The sequence below is a fragment of the Anas platyrhynchos genome, chromosome 1 (assembly GCF_047663525.1).
Source record: "Anas platyrhynchos isolate ZD024472 breed Pekin duck chromosome 1, IASCAAS_PekinDuck_T2T, whole genome shotgun sequence".
In the NCBI taxonomy this organism is placed as follows: Eukaryota; Metazoa; Chordata; class Aves; order Anseriformes; family Anatidae; genus Anas; species Anas platyrhynchos.
In genome coordinates this window covers 147,294,223-147,300,872 of record NC_092587.1, presented here as the reverse complement: position 1 = coordinate 147,300,872, position 6,650 = coordinate 147,294,223, and the positions used below count along the sequence as shown (strand labels likewise).

General features: G+C 40.5%; 1 long non-coding RNA gene across 1 annotated transcript in view; it reads right to left on the bottom strand.

Moving 5' to 3' along the window:
• Positions 1–6,650, bottom strand: part of LOC140000955 (uncharacterized) — an 82,478-nt gene that overhangs the window by 39,262 nt on the left and 36,566 nt on the right. The gene's annotated exons all lie outside the window — the stretch shown is intronic.

Here is a 6,650-nt window from a genome sequence, read left to right as displayed (position 1 = left end):
ATATTAAAGAGACATTTTCTTCTTTCTTATTCTGCTGTGAAGTCATTCTAGCATCCAAATGATTGAGCCCTGGCATAAAGCCGTTGACATTAAAACGAGGTGTAATAAAGAGAAAAAGGTAATTGCCAGAAGGTCAGTGAAGAAAAAAAAGGAAACAGCTGGCACTAGTTTAGCAATAGCACTATTAGCAGTGCTGTGAAGTGAAATAGTTACCAAAGAATGGCCATTTGGATGATCTGCATTGAAGAATCTGAAAAATAATGTCATTTTATGATTTGCAGATAATCAGAATCAAGTTGCAGATGCTTCTGTGACTGATAATACATACAGAAAAACTGAGTGGCATTAACCTTGTGAAAAAGTCCATAGGAAAGTCAACAGAAAGAAAGATTATTTTTTTTTTTTCAAGTGCACAACTGACTTTTTCCTAAAGCACACGTGTAAAATGTTGTTCTCTAGAACTACACCTGATTTTCTACATCGGATATGAAGAGACATGGAGGTAACAAGTTTATGTACAGATATCTAAAATTGGATGAGGTAAGTCCCATCAAAGGTCTCTCTGATGCTGGAACACCAGCAGCTGCATAGCTAGGATCTGGGAATAACATCCTTCAACACCTGCCAACTGCTGCCACACCAGGTTTTTAGCAGGGAACACTACTACTGTGCAGTAACACTACATAAACAGCAACTCTGCCAGCCCTTGGTTGCGTGGGTTATTTACAGGGTATATTCTGTGGTCTGAAACTTGGAAAGAGGACTCTTGTCTCATGATCTGCATCTGTATTGGGTTTACATGCAAGGTTTTGGTAGTGGGTGGATGCAGGGGAGGCCTCTGTGGGAAGAATCCAGCAGCAGCCCCATGTTAGGTAAGGGCCAGTTTCAGCCAGCTCCAAAGAGACTTGCCGCTAGCCTTATCTGAGCCAGTGAGCTGTTTGGGCTTCTGGGAGAGAAGATTTGAGAAAGGGGCAAAACAAAACTGCTGTGCAACAGCAGCTGGGCAAGAGGGTTGAGAAAATGTGAGAGAACCAGCCCTGCAGACCCCCTGCTCAGTGCAACAGGAGGGCAGGAGGTGCCCCAGGCACGCAGCAGAAGTTCCCCTGTGACCTGTGGAGAGGCCCCTGGTGGAGCAGGCTGTCCCCCTGCAGCCCATGGGTCCCACATGGAGCAGATCTCCATGCTGCAGCCCCCCCGTGGGTGGAGGAGCCCCCGGTGGAGCAGGTGAATGTGGCCTGGGGGAGGCTGCAGCCCATGGAGAGCCCCTGCAGGAGCAGGCCCCAGGCCGGAGCTGCAGCCCATGGAGAGGAGCCCACGCAGGAGCAGGGGGTCTGGGGGGAGCTGACGCCCACCCATGGGGGACCCGTGCTGGAGCAGTTTGCTCCTGGGGGATTGACCCTGTGGTACGGAGCTGTGTGGGAGCAGTTCTTGAAGAGCTGCTGCCTGTGGACAGTCCCTGCAGGCTCAGTTTGGGAAGGACGGCATCCCGTGGGAGGGACCCCATGTGGAGCAGGGGCAGAGAGTGACCATGAAGGAACAGTGGGGACAAAGCGTCATAGACTGACAGCAGCCCCTATACCCCAGTTCCCTGTGCTGCTGGGAGGTAGGAAGTAGAAGAGGGAGGATGGGGCGAAAGGTGTTTTTAGTTTCTTTTGAGTTTCCCACTGCTCTAGTCTGCTAGTGATAGGCAATATACATGTATTATATTAATATCCCTATTCTGAGTCTGCTTTGCCCATGATGGTAATTGTTGAGTGATCTTCCTGTCTGTATCTCAACCCTTGAACCCTTTTTGTCATATTTTCTCCCCCTTTCCCTTTGAGGAGGGGGAGTGAGAGAGTGGTTGAGGTGGAGCTCACCGTCCAACTGAGTAAAACTACCCAGCATCTTTCTCCTACTCAGTTTGCTCTTAACAAGGACATTGAAGAATAACTGATTTCCTCATGTGTCCTTAAAAATAAATTAATCTGGCAACTGACTTTTTCTCCAAATTAAGTGCAATGTCCCTCCCCATTTTGTGGGGGATGCTTACAAAGTATTCTGGAGAGTATAAGGGATGTCTGAGGTCAGGTGGGAAAAGCTATTGGTATACAAGTAGGGTTGGTATTTTTCTTTTTTTATTGCAATTATACAATTAAAATTAGATAATTAAAAATTAGATTCCCCCATCCCCCACTTTTTTAAAATGCTTTATTTTAGTCAGCAACTGTGATTACAAATCAAAACTAACAGCTCTGTGTAGCTGGAATATTATTCAGTTCTTAGGGCTAAAGTCAACTTCCTGTGGCTAATGCCAAAACTTCAAACACACCATTAGAATACACTCTTTCCCTGCAGCACTTTGATTAATTAAATTTCTAAATGCAAATTGTTCAAGATCCCCTGTCCTTTTTAAATTGCAGGAGTGCTTGCTGCTGCTATTAGTGTATTGAATAACTCTTTGGAAAATGTATTCCATCTCTTGACTTTGTTCAGAGGAGAAACAGAAATCAAAGCTTCAATACAATATCCAAGAAAACTAAGTCCCTTTCCTTCTTTGGGCCCATCTTTTCTGCCAAAGCCAAAACAGCCTGAGAGTCACCTGTAAAGTCAGAGGTAGACTGTAGCTTGATGTCCCTTTATCCTAAGAGATTGTTCTGAATCATCTGCTGAGAACGGTAGATCCTCAGAAACACCTCACTCACATCTTGCACATTAGGTAGTACTCATGCATAGACAACTATCAACATAATCTCTAATCTAAATATGTAATCCAGAGAATCTCTGTAATTGACAGTATGAGATAGTCTTCTCCAAACAGTGAGACTAGAGTCATTCATTCATACCAGGTGGGATAAACCACAGTTTGGAGGTTGTTGGCTCTCCCCACTGACTACAGAAAGTGCCTAACCAGGATTACACACTTAAGAAGGCTAAAGTTACATGATTTGCACCTAGATCAAACCTGCTGCTTGCACTATTAAGTTGGCTGTATATATCAGAGTAGTTCTGAAAGGAGAAATTCTCAGGGAGCCATAATCTCTTATAATGGTTAGTGATGCATGAAGAAACCAGAGGTGAAATCTTTAGTCCTATAAAGCCTTAGATTTTATTTTGTTGTTAACTCAAAAATATACACTGACATGAAGCTTTTGTCTATTACTAGAGCTGGTGCTAAGTTTTCTTGAAGATAAACCCACTTCACAGACTCTGGAACCTATCAGCTGTTTGTAGATTAGTTTTTGTAGATGTTTCTCTAAAAGTGTACATGTCCTACTGCTATTATGTACTTCTGATTTGGGGAATGCACTGCAATGTTGCAATTTGCTTTATTACAAATATGTTTTTCCCACTGTGATTTTCAGCTATTTGTACAGTTGAAAAAATTCATGGTTTGCAATTTCAATTCAATTCTGGACAACAGCCTGTTTGCCTGGGTTATGGCCATCTGTAAACAGGCAGTTGAATGTGTTCAGATATATATTCATGCATTTACTCTGTGATCGTAAATTTGTAAGAGCTCTTTCATGAGTACAAAATAGGAGGTTAGGCCTTTCTTCAGTAGAACAACCTATCTCATCCTTCTCCTTTCAGTACTTGTTTCTTTTCTACATACTTCAAGTTAATGTAAATATCTCTAACATTCAGTAATGGCATACCAATTACAGAAAGCACCCCATCAAACCACCAGCATTCATGAGGCTTTGATCTCCTGCATGAAGCAAAACACAACACTGGCCTTTTTTTCTATCAAATTATTCTTCAGAGCTATCCTTGGATATGAGTATTTCTTATTCTTTATTTTCTTTAGTGAACAAGTGCGTATAAGTCTCATGCTTTAATATGCTGACAGTCATGTCAGTTTATTTATGTGAAGTTTCGCCCTGTCTGCTTTTACTTAAGTACATGGAATAGATTCAGTTTTGGGATACGTCTTATCTATATTATGGTGTCATCGTAGAAGATGTAGGAGACTTTCAGAAAGCCTGAAGTCCTGCTCTTGAAACACTTTTTGTCCTGCTCATTTATTGTCTCAGTTAATTTGTTACCTTTATTATAAACTAATACTATTGCATCATCTAATGACACATGATGGTTATGATATTATTGCAAATTAACCAGGGTGGGAAAGTACTGAGCTCTTGATATAGGCATTGAGTATTTTCAACCAAGTCTAAGACATTTGAGTCAATTAGACATTCATGTTTGGGCCAAAGAAACTTAAAAAAAATCATCTGTATGACTATTTGGTATCTCTTCCTTTGTTGTCAAACATATCACTTAATCTATCGCATCTTCACACTTTTGGTATTTATTCCTACGTGGTCTGACAGTCTTGATGGCTGTTTACAGTCTTGCTGATCCCAAATTCTTGTTCTGTTCTAATGGCCTAAATCACAGAAAGCTATTTACTGTTCATTCGTAACCATCACTTACTTTAGTAGGAAAAAACAGTGCCAAACATCTAGAAAACAGGTGGAGGGACAGCCATAAGACATATCATTAATGACCAGAATCAAACCTGAACAGAGTTGAAATCTTGGCTTTGCTGGAGTCAGTGGGAACTTTGATATTAAGAATTTTTCTTCTCCACATTATAGTTATATAATGTGCTAAATATACCTTTTTGTCAAATTTAATCTATTTTTTCCCTCCATGCCCATTTAATGGACACATGAATACAGCAGGAAGGAAATATATGATGGCATAGTGCTCAGAGCCAGTCTCAGATTAAGTGGCCCAAGTGAATTCACTAGTAACAACAGGTGGGTCTCCATCTCTTTTATACAAAAAATCATTTGTACACTAAAACATTCCAGGGTACCCAACAACCTAATCTGCAGGTACACATGCAGGTTTTGGGCATGGTTCGTTTTTCAGTTAAACACATAAACATGTTTGTAGAACTAAGGTAACCTTGAGTTTACTGAAAATGTTCTTCTTTTCCATGTGTTGTCAGTGAATAGTGGAAAATTAACTTTTCTATATGTTGAAAGATCCATCAGAGTAGTTTTGTCTCTTATTTAATGATTTTTAATATATGTCAAGTGGTAAAATGTGTGTATAAAAGAATGATGAAGCATGAAATTATTCATAGAGGGGAATGTTTTGCACCAATTTATGGAGATCTGTCTCCTCAGAGTGATCACCCTGATAACTCTGGGGTCTGCAATGTGAGAAAGACATAGGCCTTTAGATCAGTATTTCTGTGATTTCTATGCTATGCAGGTCATGGATCTCATTTAATGTCTCCATATGTAGATAGAGCAGATGTCTGTGCTCTTGGAATATATTTGATACCAATGGCAGAAAGAAAGGCAGAAATCAAAGTTATGTTGATATTACCAAACACAGTTGTTTCAGACCTCCAAGTATTTTTTTCTGTCTCTTTTTTTTTTTTTTTTTTTTTTTTTTTTTTTTTTATAGGACAATATAAATGGAATGGCAAAGACAGGAAATATTAAGGTCCACATGTTAGCAAGGAAAGTGGTAGTCAGTGAACACAAATATAACCATAAGCTATTTGGGTTGCTGTTTAAAAGAGAATACCTGTACAGCAAGGGTAGATTTTCACTTAACCAAAATGAAATCAGATTATAGGTTTGGAACACTAATTTTTATGTGTATAAACCAGTTGTGGGAGGAAAGAGGTATTGAGGAGTGCTGAGGTCCTATTAGGGCATCTCTTAGAGATCCAAAGGTAGCTGCATTTTTTTAATCTTTGGGTAATACCCAAGGAAAAAAAAAAACTATAGCAGTTACAGATAGATTGCAGAATACAAAAGTAACTCTCTAAAGATCATACAACATGTGAAATGGAGGCACAGATAAGATCACAGGAGGAAGGCTGTTTAAAAATAATAAAGCAGCTAAATAAACACTGTAAACACTGGCACATAGAAAAAAAAAAAAAAAGGATAAAATTCATGTAAATGTCTATGCACCATTACAGGAGGCTTAAAAACAAAAGCCAGGTTGCCAGGCATTGGAGAAGAACCTATAATCTTCATTATGAAGTAAGGTGTAGTCACAAAACAATGGGACATGGTTTGTCGTGCGTATAACCATACAGAGAGAACAGATGGTGAAAAAGGAGGTGTGGGAGTGACCTCGCACCTGAAAAAAAATAAAATCCACAGACTAATAATTTCTGAATAGCATAGGTCACATGATACAGCACAGACCTATGGCATGATATAGCACAGACCTATAATACAGAAGCCCTCAAAACTCCTGTATTGGAGATACCCCAGCGTTTACATCAGGAAAAAGGCTTTGGGTTAAATCCTTCCACTAACAGGCACATGAGGAGTTTTGCTATTGGCATCAGTGAGTTTAGGATTTTATTGTCTTTACAGGGGTCCTGAAACTGCTGGCACAGCCCTACCCACTCTAGGTCTGTGCAGCATCCTCCTCCCTGAGCACTCCCGTCTGGCTGGCACACCACCAGGCATCCATCCACCAGCTGTGAGTGGAGCAGCCATATGGATGGAGAGCTGGCAGGAGGTTGAGCACCACATGCTTGCAGCTGTCCCAGGACAGCTCAGAGCTGTGTAGTTTTATGGGATTGGGAGAGCAAACATTATTCCCAGAGATGCAAGAGGTAATTGAACCTCAGTGCCTTAAAGAAAGAAGAAGAAAGCCACAGTAGTGAATAAAAACAATGGCAA